Source organism: Ornithodoros turicata, chromosome 4, assembly GCF_037126465.1.
Source record: "Ornithodoros turicata isolate Travis chromosome 4, ASM3712646v1, whole genome shotgun sequence".
Classification (NCBI taxonomy): domain Eukaryota; kingdom Metazoa; phylum Arthropoda; class Arachnida; order Ixodida; family Argasidae; genus Ornithodoros; species Ornithodoros turicata.
The window spans coordinates 58,097,685-58,112,976 of NC_088204.1; the positions used below are offsets into that span (position 1 = coordinate 58,097,685).

General features: G+C 45.1%; 1 protein-coding gene across 3 annotated transcripts in view; it reads right to left on the reverse strand.

Moving 5' to 3' along the window:
• The window catches only part of LOC135391614 (guanylate cyclase 32E-like), a 548,591-nt gene that overhangs the window by 444,932 nt on the left and 88,367 nt on the right, over positions 1-15,292 (reverse strand). Inside the window, exon 1 of one of the 3 annotated variants that reach the window (XM_064621933.1) lies at positions 15,101-15,160. The exons of the other annotated variants lie outside the window; for them this stretch is intronic. The gene's annotated coding sequence lies outside the window, so the exon portion shown is untranslated. Of the gene's footprint in view, positions 1-15,100; positions 15,161-15,292 lie in introns of those variants that run through there. 3 annotated transcript variants of the gene reach the window in all.

Below are 15,292 nucleotides of genomic sequence, written 5' to 3' on the forward strand. Positions count from 1 at the left end.
ATGGCAACATACACGGCAGCGCCGTGTGGTCTTTACGCGCTACTTGAACGGCAGACTAGACGGAAAACCCTTATTTCTGCAGGAAATTCCGTTATGTCACCTGTCGACCTGTCGTTATGTCACCTGTCGATATTCACAAGAAGGATATGCACAAGAAGGTTCTCCGAGAAAATACAATAGAAAGTACTCCACTGGATCTCGATCTGCGTCGTGCATCCTATTAGGGATGCTTTCCCATGACTGCGCGGACTTGTAGAAATGTTGATGTCAGCAAATTTTCATTTCTTGTTTGCTGCAAGTTTTTCTCATTGCTTTTTCTTTGCTCTCACAGCATATTATAATTATTATATAGTTTGTTCCTGGAGGGTTAAATAACCTGGGCGCATATCTGTATTTGTAGATTATACTCATGTCTTATGAGGAGTAAATAAGATAATTTTCATCAGTGTCATTCAGCTGAACTGTGTTCATAACATTTTAATACTTCTTATTGACCACGTTTCCAAATGCCAATTAATATTTGAACCAAGATTGGGATTTAACACTTGATTAACTCTGTTTTGCTATAAGGAAACTGATTCATTATCACATCACCAACTAACATTTGTAAAGAAGGACTTGAGGGCTGACTTCAAGTACTATCAACCCTTGATCTGGGTTCAAAGTTAACCATGCAGCATTGGAGTGCATAGTACTCCAAAATGGCTAAATATAATTTAGTACATATGTTCTCTGTTACTGTAATTGAGATGTACTTTTGTGAAGTACTTTTGACAGCCCTGCAAATTGAAACTGGCTTCAGTGTGCACGACAAATCCATCGTGAAATGTAATTGAAATATAATATAAGAGCAGAAGCAACATTTTGTAACAACTCAAACTATATGTTTCTTTTTTATTGCCCAGAAATTTAGGAAACAGTAGGACCTCTTGCCGTTTGATGTTTTGACGTACTTGATAGAGTTCTAAAACCTGCAACAAAATAAACAAGAGAAGTATAAACAGTTTTGTCTTTCCGTTTTGAATTTAACAAACAAGTTATATTTCATCATGTGTGCACGTTTGTATTCTCTGTTGATGAAAAGATTACAGGAACAATAATGCTGCAGATAGATCGAACAATGACCTGTCATCTTGATGAAGATGAGAATTTTTCTTCACGCGTGCTAAGCGAGAGAAAAGAAATGTACAATGAAGGTTGTACAAAAACAGCAAATCTCCGTCGACTAAAATGTTATATATGTAGATGCTACCACGTCGTGTAGTTTCCATCCAAAAGTAGGACTAGGCAAGGTTGTTGTTGGTAAGTTGTCGGCATGTTGGTGTGCTATGCCGTTATAGCACATCAATATAGATGAGGGGCGAACACAGTAGACAGCGTGATGGCTGCGAACTCTCAATTGAAGATTTATTCAACAGAACAAGAAACCGAAAGCATAAGTAGAAAAAAGCAGTGCCCATGCAATGCAGGGCCACATTAATCTCTGAGAAGGTAGGATTGGGAGAGCAATAAAAAGAAATGACCGTTGTGTCCGAGATAGGGGACAAATTTAGGACCAATATGATATAGCCTTGCATGGCTCAGTGCAGCTGTGACACGCTTTCAACAATTCCACTAGGGGGGCTCCAAAGACAATGAAGTTTCGCTGTTTCACTGGGCATTCAAGTGTAGAGGATGCATCTCTAGAAAATTAATTAGCGTTCCTTAGTCATATCTATACCTCAACAGGAAGTATTTCTCTACTCTTCAAAGAAGCTGGTAGTTCTCATCGGTTTCTTCTCCTACTGTTGACGTCATACAAATGTTCTGCACCTTTCCAAAGACTTCAAAAACTTCCCAAAGTCTGCAACACGTAACATATCTAGTGCTTCCATCTGTGAACATTGCATACTTGCTTTCAGCTATTTCTGTCATGTCAACTTAATTGCCTGGATCACACACACACGAAGCAGTCTGGCGTCACTTCAACATTGGAAGGCCCCTAAAATCAAATTTGTTGATGTTGACAATGCTCAGTACGGGACAAGTAGGACAACATAAATTAAATGGAATCGCTATATTATAATTTATACATGTGTGACACCTGAACATACCTAAGAGGTTCTGTTGAACTCGTCACCTCGGTGAAGCAAAATCACTGGTTACTCACGGTAGTTTGCCTCGGACGTAGCAACGTAGCAGCTTCTTCGTCGGCAGCAAAATGAGCTCAGCACACACGACACGACTGCTGTATCTAATAGCAGAGTGCTTCGAACCACATTCGTTTTCGCGCACTCTCCTGTGGAATCTTGTGGTAGGAAACGCCCGTCGTCGAAGATGAACGAAGACGATTTTTGCATCCCCGAACACCAAAACTACGCCAGGCATATGTAGGTCTCTCGAATACATGACACAGCAGCCACATACATGTCATTCACTTCCATTTTCTGCTTCGCGCGACCAGCATGGCCACCCACGACGTAGACAATAAACCACAATAAACGCTATAATACTGACGGTCTTGCAGATGGCGCGGCGGATCGTAGCTCGCGGCGAAGTAGCTGAATGCTTTATTAACGCTTTATTAATGTAGAAGCAATGGAAGTGAGCGCCATTTTTATAATGTCGTTTAGCTGTAAGATCCTGTGCGTCAGCTTTGTTCTCTACAAAATTAGCTCTCACGTGGTAAGGATTGACCAATCCCTGGGAGCCCTTGATCGGAAACCGCCGAAACCCAAGTTGCTCATTTTCGCCGTTCGTTGGCAGCACCGTCCATGTTCCGGCAATCTTCAAAATATTTATACGTAAAAGATATGCCGAGTTGAGAAGTAATGCTTTCTGTGTGTTATCAAACAGTGATGTTGTGCACGATAGTGGGCAAAAATATGGGGGTTACTTTTCACTTTACAGTCCCTTGAATGTCACGTGCGCCTTCACGTTTGCTGTGACGTGCGACCAGGACCTGTCCAGGATGCATTGCGTTCGCCCAGCGCGCTTTCGCCTACAGAGCAATACATTAGATGCCACCCCTGTGGTGAGGACTGATGACAGAACGCACGAGCAGACGCTAAGCAACACCGGAGCGTCGTCCATTGTCCGTCAGTGTCAACATTTGCGTCCTCTCATCAACCAACACGCACTCCATTTCCTTGAAGGAAAATGCAGGCAGCAATTGTTCATTCCGCTTCATCCCACAAGAAACAATAACAAATCGAAACCAAAGGCTAAGGGTGTCAAACACGCGGACCGCAATCAACTATTCTTCGGCCCGATGGCCCTTGACTGCCGTATCTTGGAAACTGCCCTCTCAAGAAAATAGTGAAAAGTCACTGAAAGACAATCCTGAAACTATAGATTTTCAGGCATTACTTTTACCTTGCTTGGCGTAGTGCTGCCCCTCTCCATGTAAGGCAGCAATGTGTATGTGATAGTAATGGGTAACACCAGTACTTATGTACTACCCTTATATATTTATGGGCAGTTGTTCTAGAGCACTGAAAAGGGCCGCGCTGGCCCGACACCGACCATCGGTTGGAGTCCAAGACTACTTCGGGTCTCAACCCGGCCGAGCTTCTGCGAGCCATACTTTCGCAGTATTTAATTTAGTCCCCGCGGTGTAATGTACGCTCATGATTATAGTTCTCTGGCGACGTAAAGGCTAGGCTTGTCATTAAACAAAATATGAAGGTTTGTGTTTGATTGCGCTGTGGCGACTGGCTGGTTACGTTAAGTTTCGTTCCCTGGCTATGTTGAGCGTGAAATCTCGAATTATGTCGACACGACCATGATAATCTTTTTGTACTGAAAATATCGGGGCGAATATTTGGCTCATTGGTCAGTGTGTATGACACGTGCTCTTGTGCAACTGGCAGTTGCGCTTTCATTGTACGGTTAACTTATAAGAGCGCAGCTCATTCCGGATGATGTGATGCCTGTACTGGCCGGGTGTTTCACGGAAGTCCTTTTAAAATTATGAATGGAAGTGCGTTTTATATAACTGAGCTCTGCTTTGGATCTTCATTATAGCTTGCTAAAGTAACATCTTCTGACATTGATGTCGTTCGCTAACACGTGCCCCACTTAAGTTGAGAAACCTTTCGGGCTTGTCACAATTATCGAAAGTACTATACTTAGTTCATTGGCGGCATAAAATTTTCAGTAATTTGTACGAGAATGTTGGCGTGTGTCTTCCGCTACTCTGCACGTGCAGCCCTCGGTCCTGCTCTAGATTACTGTCCCAATTAGCGCATCCAATCCCTTCCTCCGTGTCCGACGCATAACTAATTACTTTCGCTAGACTTACTTAAGCCATGCTGTGCTAGAAACGTATATGTAGTTAGGGCTAAACAGTTGTGTTGACAAACTCAAGAGGAAACACCGCGCCCTCTGATTGATGCATTTGGCGAGTCAATACTAGCGAGTAAATGGGTAATGAGAGGCCAAACACTGTGGAGACTAGTCGTTGAGCATGGTTCAATAGACAGTATTAAAAAAAAATAGGACGACATGGGGAGAGAAATAAAACGGCAAGGGAATAAGGTGGTCTTGTCCCATCGTATAGGGCTGAAAATACAACAAGCGGTGGTGATGACGGAAGACTCACCATTTGTGGCCTCACTTGCGTGGGCTGCCTCACGTCTATAGCTCAGATGAGATCAGAATAATGTATGAAGATTGAACGTTCATTAATACATGACTCGTTGTCGGGATTAGTAGGAGGTCCTTTGTAAGTGGGACGAAATAACAGTGAATGGGGAGTGACAGCCTCTGTGTGCGAGGCCCGAAGCCCTCGAAGCCCGAAGGAAGAGGCCCTCTGTTATATAGGACATCGGCCACCATACCATTTCTGGAGTGCGCCAGGTATTTCTCCCGCTCCTCATATAGCACCCACCACCGCATCTTCAGATATGTTCGATAGCTACGCTATGCAGATCGTCCGCAGTTTGGGTTGTCCAGAGAGCCAGTCTTACATAATGGCAGTTTAATTTCGGGAGATCCTTTGTGTAACCTATGCAGCATGGTATGTACTGAGGAAAGCTGGATAAAATGAGACACAAAGTTGCAATTGGGCGTTTGTTTATGCTATAACATTGTTGTGATACCCCGTACATTTCTGAGCGATCTGATAGAAACCTCCCTAGTAACTGTATGTGGCGATAGACCACGACAGACCACGACGGTACAGCTCTGGGGGCGCGTTGCTGGCCACATCCCTTTCGCAACGGTATTAAAAGGAGGCTGTCACAAAAAGCGGAAGGGGTCCTCATTGTTATAGCAATGCAGTCATTCTTGCAGTCTCCGTTGCTTATCACGATGCAGAGAGGCGGTCGTCAAAAAGCGGCGCAGTCTGGGCGGCGGTAAATTTGTCGTCATTCTGCTGGAGTTTCGTCGTAATCATGGCAGTTTTCCGCACATTTTTTGCTACTGATCGCTCACGTGAAAGGGAAAAACCGCGCGTGCTTCGGCGGCATCGCTTTAGTCATGGGGCTGTCTTTGACGCCATTGCAGTTGTCCTGAGAGAACGCGCGAACTGAATAATTTCCTTCGCTAAGGAAATATGATAGTACATAATCGGGAGTAGATTTACACGCAAGGTGGTTAACGAAATACTTACGCGGGAGATTCCTAACGTTATTGATAAGTGAACACGAAAGCCAAACACTAAACCGCCAAATACTTCAGCAGTTTCAAGTGGTCTCTACCTTCTGCGATGTTCGCGAGTCCCAACACATTGATTATAGATCGATAATGTAGACTTTTGGGGTTTATTAGCACACCCAGCTAACATTAGCTAAATTATTCTACGCTTAATCAAAGTCGTCTCTGAAAAAATCTGTTTTACTCACTTAACTCAATGAATTTGATTACACAAATAAGTTGGATTGGCTCGGTTACATTTGTTTAATTAGCTTCATGAGTGAGACGAAACATAGTTTTCACTAATGAGGACTCTTAGCTCGAAAACCTTCGAACTCGAAACTTCGAACAAAGATTTACACATGCATAGAAACATATCAGTAAACCCTATATGACCCGCGGCATTGCCGCGTTGGTAGAAACATTCGCGCGTTGCTGGTCGGTAGCCAAGCTCGTGCTGAAGACTGTGGTGGTTGGTTGAATCTTACCAAGGCGTCTGCTGTCTGAGGTTTTCCCTGTGTTTTCCGTCTAACATTCCAGAAGAATGTGTGCACAGTTGCCCCCGGAGTTGGCCCAGCACACTAATCCCCTATCATCCGCTCCTTTCTGTCGTGCTATATCTATCTGTCCACATATGTAGACGCCACTCATAGCACCAGTTGCTTTGCGGTCCTAAAATATAATAAAAAATCAATATGTAAACCGTAAAGCAGATTTACATTCACAACACAGCAGCGGCGTAGCATTATCTTCTCTGTTGACAATAGGGTATTGATGATTTCTGTGGGAATGGAGTCTTACTGTTGTTGTAGTGGGTGGCCAGGACGTGATGGACTAAGACCGAATTCTCACGGGGATTCGTCAGTATAGGAAAAGGCTGCATTTCTCAATGGGGAGTCCACAATGGCATCTCCCAGAAATATGTATTTATCTCGAACAGTTGGCAGCCAGAAGTGATACAGCATTATTTACTAACGACATACGCGATGTTCGTCTAAGACGAGAGAGCGCGCGACCAGCGTAGACGTTTGTTATTGTAGCTCTAGCGTAGTGGCAGGTAAAAGCGTGAAATTATACCAGCTAAAAGATCGATAAATTCTGTATCGTTTTCGACTATTCCCGTGATTGTGAAGCTCGCGAAGCCAAATATTCTATGGATGTTATATAGAGCCACATAGCGTTAGTAATAACCCATGGACATCAATGGCGAGAGACGGAACCATTTCCAACCGATCCCCCCACGCTTCACGAGCCTACGAGAAGCGACGCAGCTATGGCAGTTTTATTGCATTTGGAGTTTTCAATAGGCGATTTCAGATATTGCCCTTGTGCTCCGCACGGTGGCCCTCCGTCGCCCAAGTCACGCGCATCGCGCAATGCGTCGTGGGAAATGGCTTACATTCGTGCTCGTCTGCCTGTTGCTCGAAGGTGCGGGAGGTGAAGAAGAGAGAAATCGAAACCGTTTGCGATCTTCTTCTTCTCTCTGACTCATGAAAACTAAATCCCAAGGTGCAGCGGGGCTTTCGCAACACTGCGCTCCCTGGTGGGCCATCCATGCAATTTTTGAAATCGTCTATTGTGCATACCGGTAAGAACGCGAACGTTCGGCAGCTATGCACGTGCAGGCTGAAAGCTGTGGTGAGAGCGGAATGAAACGGTGAAAGGCTGTGGTGATAACGGCGAATGGTATTACGAAGCTGCGTTGTGATGACCTGGCCAGCAACGCGGCGCAGCAGGGCGGAAAGCGCGGCGCTTAGCGATGCCCGCGAACTCACCGCCCGGTTGAATACTACTACAGGAAATCTCTTAGAAACGTAGCAGTCTCTCAGAATTTCTTACAGAAGTGTCTTCGCACTGATATTTTCCTACAGGTGACGCCTCGCATACAGACATGTCCTCACATATACATATCCTCACAGGCACATCATGAGAGAATATCCTGAACGAAAATTCGGTGTCTGACCTCGTGATTTCTATGAGAAAACGGTGTAATTCATACAGGCCTGACTCTCTCACGTTCCTTTCTTCAGTCGTAAGGGAAACTTTGAAGGATGTTTCCCTGGCGGATAAACATGAGGCAAAAACTCACAGGCCGCAGTCCGTGTTGGAAAATAGTGCGATTTCGAATGTTCCGTGCGATTTGGAATGTTTGTGAATAATCCGTCTTGGGTAGAAGTGTCTCCGCATTGTCGTTGCCATTGAAGCTATTAGTTACTTAACCCGTTATGACATTCCATCGTACAATTAGCGGAAACGTTTATTCCGACCGCCAACAAATTAGTCAGTCTGCTTTGAAACGAGGAAGCGTGTAGACGCATCTACCCATCTTAAGCGAATATCGCCTGGCATCCAGGATATTCGTCTTTGTTGAGCTATGTAATACGTGTGCATGAGGTATGAATTGTCCGTGCTATGCATTCCCATTCTTCATGCGTCTTTAACCCTGTTCGCAGGCATTCTGAGCGCTGATCGGAAGATAGAATGCGGTGAGATCGTTATAGCAACTGATGATGATGATGATGAGGAGGAGGAGGAGGAGGATTTTTATGGCGCAACATGGACGAGGGCTATGTTTATAGCATCTGTGCTTTGGGCAAACGGTGTCTTACATATTTCGGTGCCTATCTCACACTGACATATTGTTGCAACCGTGCTTTTTGAAATGTTATTTCTTCTAGGTTAAACTCGCAAGAAGCGTCAGGCAGCAGTAATTAACGCATTTGATCTGAGGTCGTGGTGATAACCCATTCTCGTCTCAACAAAGTCGGATGGTGCTTTTACGCAAGAAAGGCTATCTGGGCGGGAGTTCCCAAGGTCCGAAACACATACATGACATGGTCACATGAAGAAATTTTCTGGTCGTCGCTTTGGACATTGCAAATACGTGTAGCGCTGAGCACTTTTATGGCAGTGTGCGTGGATGGTGAACAGATGCGTTTTCAAAGATACGTAACAACTGAATTAAGTTATTTGGTGCCGTTATTTATTGTGTTGTGAGGTATCTGTCGAAAGTTTGATTCCTCTGTGTTTCATATGAAAAGCTTCCCAAGCAGCACCCAAAGTTTCCCAAAGCACATGTGCTGGTTTGTGTGACTGTTTTTTTCCTGGTTTCTCCTGATAGGAAAGTCCAAGTGAAATCCTGTAAGATTCCTGTAAGAAACTGGGCGGGGGGCAGGATTCTCAGAGATTGCTTTGTGAGAAAGTGTGAGAGAAAGTCCTGTGAGAATGTCCGTAAGAAGTGCAGCCTATTGCACGAAAGTCTTGTTTCTTAATGTGCATATAGTAAACAGTTCATGCTCTTAACCGTCTTTGTTATTTTTGATTCTGCATCGCCGGAAACTTGCACATTGTTTTTCTTCACGTTCTAGGATTTTACTACAAACTCTGGTCATAGGACGACCAAGGAAACAGCTTCTCACCGAAGAACGGAAGATCGAGCAGAACAGAAAGTACAAGAGAAGAGTACTGAGGTGCAGCAATAAAAACGTGCCAAAGAGACTCCCTAGCAGCGAGAGCGACGTTTTGATAGCATTGAAATCTGGACCTCATCACGACGTCGATAACTACCATCCCGTAGAATTAACGTCGGTACCATCTAAGATATTGGAACACATAATTTTCTACGTCCTATTTTCTAGTTTCATTATGTCCTTTCTTGAGAGTAATAAGCTGTTATCCCCTCTAGAACATGGGTTTCGAAAGGGACTTTCGTATAAAACACAGGTTCTAAAATTTACCAACGACCTTTACACAGCCATCGAACCAGGTCTGCAAACGGACGCGATTTTCCTTGATTTTTCAAAAGCCTTCGACCATGTGCCATATTCTCGGTTGCTGCATAAATGAGCTTGCTATGGAACTCTCCGGCCTCGGTGGCCCGGTCGGTAGCATGTTCGCCTTCTGGTCACGTGATCGCGGGTTCGAACCCTGCTGAGGACGCCAGCAACTTGTTGGCAGGGTACGAGTTGCTTAGACACGACGTCTTCCGCGAGGGACGTTAGGTACGGGGTGTCGTGTGCTGCTGTGCGTGTCGGTGAGCTTTCATCGCACGTTAAAGAACCCTCAGGCGGGCAAAAGCAATCCACAGACCAACCGCTGTGGCATCGCTCATGATCTCAGTTGTTTCGCGAAGCAAACCCCCAATTATTATTATTATTACGGAATTCATCTTGTGTTGATCAACCAGGTCCGACTCTTCCTTACTTCTCGTGTTCAGTTCTGTATTGTTAATAATCATTCTTCCCATTTTATTGGAAGATGGTTCTCTCTTCCTCTCCGTCCTAGTCTGAAGCGGCTGCCTTTCATCAGCTAAGTGTGTAGCTTAAGTGTGTCAGCTAAGTGTGTGTATACGTTCGTAATGACCTGGTTGGTGCACCCATAGGGTCAGTTTGTCATCGCTCTTATGACTATGTCATCTGCAGGATCCGCCTTGGGCACATGCTGTTAAAAGTCGTCAGTATCTATCTACGTCCCGCGGTACAGGTTCCGTGGACTGGAGCCCGCACCAGCACTATTTGATCGACTCTCTTGAGGCCATTCCAAACAGAACAGCGCGCTTCAATTATCTTCATACTCTCCAAACGTCAGTGTCTCTAGCTTGAAAAGTAATCTAAACCTCCCCCATTTGTGCAATAGACGACGAACCGCACGCAACGCTCTGTCTTTTGCATAACGTTTACAATCATCCTACTCCCCATAACAACTTACTTGATTCCCCTTACTGCATATCAGACCCAAGTCGATCACCCTTATCAAATAAAACAAATCACATGTCGCACTAGCCATCGGCAGCATTCATGCATTCCTTTTGCGATCTCAAAGTGGAACACATTGCTAGAACAGATCGTAAGCATGTGTTTCTCGGACCCTTTTCGTAAACAAGTGGACTGTTCTTATTCACGAGATGACATGTGATTTATTGTTTGCGTTTGGTGTCGCCTTTACTTGATTTCTGGTTGTCTACTTTCGCACTGTGACATTGTTGCCCTGTGCGAATGTTTTCCGTTCCATCCTCGGCTACTATTGAATTATTACGTTTCTCTCGTTGACTACAGTGTTGTAGCCAGCGAAACAATTTTCTGTATGTATGCCCACCCCTTATGTAACGTCCTCGGGCCTTTGAGGTTATGTTACAGAAATAAATAATTCGCATAAACGCAATTTCCCACTGCAAGGCCGCCTTGCCGCATAGCAGCGGAGCGCGCCTGTGGGACGGGTGACCGCGAATTCTGCGAACGCGCACCATTTTATCTGAATGCGAAATATAACCGAAGTAGAATGCGAACTTACTGTGACAAACAAACTCGTTAATCTCCACTGCTGTCATGAAAATAAATTACAGATATTCGCGACTTTTTTTGACGAGTCTTCACCCTCCAAGCATGAAGAGATTTCCTCTTTCACTTCAACGCAGCAATTACGCTTATTTCAAATCCAAATAAAGCGGACACGTTCGTGTCACACCCTCAGTACGGTGTAATATACAGGATTAGCTAAGAACTTCGGGTTTTGTAACGGAGATACAACAAATAGAAACAGTGTCGGGAAGCTAAAGTAGATGTTAGAGGGTGTATTATCCCTCAAATTTTATGTCGATGCTGCCACTTGGTCTGTTTCTCTGCGGATAAATCGTGCAAATTAAAAAGAAAACGCCGCTTCCTAACATTTTCAATCGGCTGAGGTCCTTCTCTCAGATGACAAAACATTCGAACGCGGTGTTGCAGACGATATCGAAACCAAGCGAACAAGTGGAACTGAACGCAGAGTACTACTGTGCGAAGTCGTCTCAAAGCCGCGTTCGTCCGTGTCGCCATCTGACGGAAGGAGCTAAAACGCAGGTATAGCCGATCGGAAATGTTAGGCAGCGGCTGGTTCTTATTTAATTTTTTTTTTTTTTTTCACGATTTATGCGCAGAGAAATGGACCAAGTGTCAGTGGCAGTATCGACATAAAATTTTGGGGCGTTATACGTCCTCTAACATGTAGCTTCCCGACACAGTTTCTATCTGTTTTGTCTTCGTTACAAACCTCGAGCTTTATCTTGGTAACATCAATTAACGCGTTTGTGGCTTTACGCAAAACGTCGCGTTTTGCTACGCCTTACCCAGTGTATCGGGAGCCGATCAGTTTACAGCTTTTCCATGATCGAGGGGCCATCGTGCTTGCACTAGCTCACTCAGAAAGACAAACAGAGGGAGTGCCAACCGTTGCGGAAGACAACATAGCAGCGCGTCGTGCACTTAGTCGGTGAAAACAGCGAAGTTCTTGAACCTTCGATCTTCTTGAACATCAGCACTGCAGTAAGCATCACTACCAGCACCATAAGGTGCAATGGGTGATCTCCACTCTTGTAACAGAACTTTACCACATAACGCGTTGGTGCACAAGATTGCACAGAATGAGACCGCTATCATTGGTGATTCGGGAAAAGCCTACAGGGAGTACGGCTTTTTCTAAGAAGTAATGTATCTGCATAAGACTCACAAAAAGGCGTACTCAGCAACCTAACGTACCTACCGTATCGTTCCTCCCCTTCAACCTACCGTACCCCTCTCAAATCATTGAGCAGAACGTTGTCAGCCGGGATGATGGTTTGCCAGTTCTATTTTAAAAGTGTGATGTTAAATGGACACTTCAAAAATCTCTCCCCGAGGAATGAAAGATGCTGTGTTACCTTGACTGCAATACAAATGGAGCGGTAGGTGTCCGTTGCGTCCTTCGTTGTCGATGAGCGAAAGGAAGCGCAAGTGATGTTTTTTCTGTACATACTTTCCTTCTCAAGGAGAGTGACAATGCGGCGAAGGTTGTCATTGGTCCGCCCAAACAATCCCCCGTGCAAATTATTGGGTAAGTCGCGCGATGCGACTAATTGCAGGTCGCCATTTAAGTACTTATACCAGCGTGTCGAACCGAAATGTTTGTCGTTCCGCTTTTTCGCTGAAAGAAAAGGTTTCAGTCCACGTTCAGCTCCGGATAAAAACATAACGTTCTGAGACGGGTTGTTTCGCATGGTCTAAGGAAAATTGGCTGCAGCGTAAATAACCCCGTTAATTATCTCGGAGGTCACAAGATACCACCTAGTGACCTAGAGAAAAACAACGAGCCCGTCCAGCACTCGTGCATATTGTTGTGATGTTGGGGGGGGGGGGGGGGGCTCGTAAGTAACTACAATGTACTTGACCTAAGTAACAGCAACTCGTCGTGTATTTCCGGGGCAATACGGGACCTTTGATCCGAGAGAATGAATTTTCCTTACCTAAACACCGGTGGATGCCATGTATTGTGCACTTCAGCTCTTACGGTATGCGCTCTTGAGGCCCAAGTACTTCGATTTTCCACTTGAACAAAAGAAAAAAGAAAAAGAAGAACACTTTTTTCGGTTTCCCTCCGCAGCAAATGCCTGTTTTACGGTTTTCGGACCTTCCGCTTCGATCAAAACAGAGTCTTCTTCTTCTTCTTCTTCTTTTTTTTTCGTTTACGGTTCCCTCCGGAACCCTAGTATATACAGTACGAACACATGTGCCAGACGCATCAACACAGGACCACTGAACATTCGTAATCGAAACTTCGAGGGCACCTGAGACCTTGTGAGAGCATCATTAATTTGACCTCCAAAGCACTCGGCACCACCTTCTGAAAATAAACCGGGAGGAGCACAGGAACACTCCTGTCTCTCACCCTGTCGGTTCGCTACAGAGATAAGCTTGTTTGACACATTTGACGAGCAGTCAAAGGCCCCTCCATATATTTTCGTCTTTGGCTGCGGCGTATTGCACGACAGGCGATGCGCGTTCTTCTTGTAAAAAGAAAAGAAGAAAGAAAAGAACAACAATATTCCTACCTGATCTGAAGCGCGCGCCAAATATCTTTGATCCGCACACGCTTTAAAGCTGCTTCCACTGCTTCTCGGATACCGTAAACGAATAAGGAAGGTCCACGTCACTCCGTGACGCAGCTCGCCTGAAGGATAGTGCGCCGTGGTCCTGGGACCTGACCGTACCAGACAAAGTTTCAGTGGGAAATCTAAGCACACGGCTGCTCGCAGCGCCACTGATATGTCACACCAGGAGATCGAACTGCGCATCCAACGTCGAGTCGCTGCGCACACTGCTAATTTTTCAGGGCGCTTATTTAGACACACCATGGAAGTAGGTCAGCTACCTGCGCAACTCCCCAGTTTCCCACTGTCCCCTATTACCAGTGGAGCGACACTATGGTCCCTCTCCCAAATAAGGGGGTAACAGCAAACTACTCAAGGTTACTCCTTGAGACGAATACTCCCTTATTGGTGCCTTGTGAGTGGAAAGACACTTAGTCACGTGATTTCTCCACTTTGACTGGTGACTTTTGCCCTCTGCCCTGCACAGGAACAAATTGACGTAGCGTATTGAATGAACCCGTGATAAGACACCGTTCAGGGAACTTCGTTCGCGTTGTCTCACCTCATATAGCGCCCATATAGCGCTCATCAATGAATTATGCAGGATTTGCAGCCGCCGTAGTTGTCATTTCACTGCTCTTTTAAATGGGACAGTTCGACCGACCTTCAACTATCATTTCGTAGGTACAGCTCCCGTCAAACTTAATAATAACACTGGAAAAAATGTGGTCTCGTTCCCGAGCGCGATTACAGCAACCCTTGGGGCCATGAGGAAATCTCAATTGAACAAAATTATTCTGTTAGTTTATGGCAAGGATTTTGGTCACTTAACATTCCCCAGTGCCCCCAAGGTGGCTGTTACCACGCTCCGAAAAGAGACATAATTTCTTCCTGTGTTCTTATTAACTTTGACGGGAGCTGTACCTATTTCCGCGGCTGGTGTGTTCGCCGATATACGGAATCCATGCTTCATTTTTCGCCGATTCGAGTGATGTAATTTGTTGTCGCCATTATGAATTATTGGAATCCACACGGTTTGAAACTCGCGCGCAGAAAGACCGAGGCCGTGTCCAACCCCACCTATAGAGACAAAGCCTGACCGTTTGACATAATAATCAAGAGCCCGCCAATCACGACCGTCCTTTTAGCGGCTGAATTGCTATGGAGACGGAGCGAACATTCCTTTTAAAGCAGCGTACAACATACAGCCAACAAGAACAACAACTTTATTTTGAGATTATGAATGGGGAGTTTCATGGCCAGGGGCGATACTCTACCCCAGACAACCAACAGTTCAGTTCCGGCAGTTCCGGATATATCGCCTGAAATATTGTGCGCATAACAACAAACATAACTATCATGAGTGCTGCCACGTTCACATGCACCACCTTTAAGCAGAGTTCTCCAGGGACCAGTGGCCATGTGAGGTGAATATCACACCATGCCCCTCGCATAATTTAATGGTTCTCCTTAGATGAAAGTGGTCCGGAGAGGATAACAAATTAGTTGAGTAGAGCATAACGGCAAGAAAATAGGTCCACAAACGCAGGAGGGGAAAAAGGAAACGCTGAAAACCACGGTGAAAGAATAAAGTAAAGCACTTACTCTTTCGATGACGAGAAAAACCAGAGCACTCGCAACAGGTAGTTGGTCTCTATAGCAGTGCTGTCAATAAGAGTGCAGATTTGATATTAAAATAGGGCGTACAAGGTACGCATACAAGAGCCTGCACTGATACCGTAAGACGTTATGCTTAGACAGTTTATTTGCGCTGTGGATGTTTTTTTTAATGTTTGA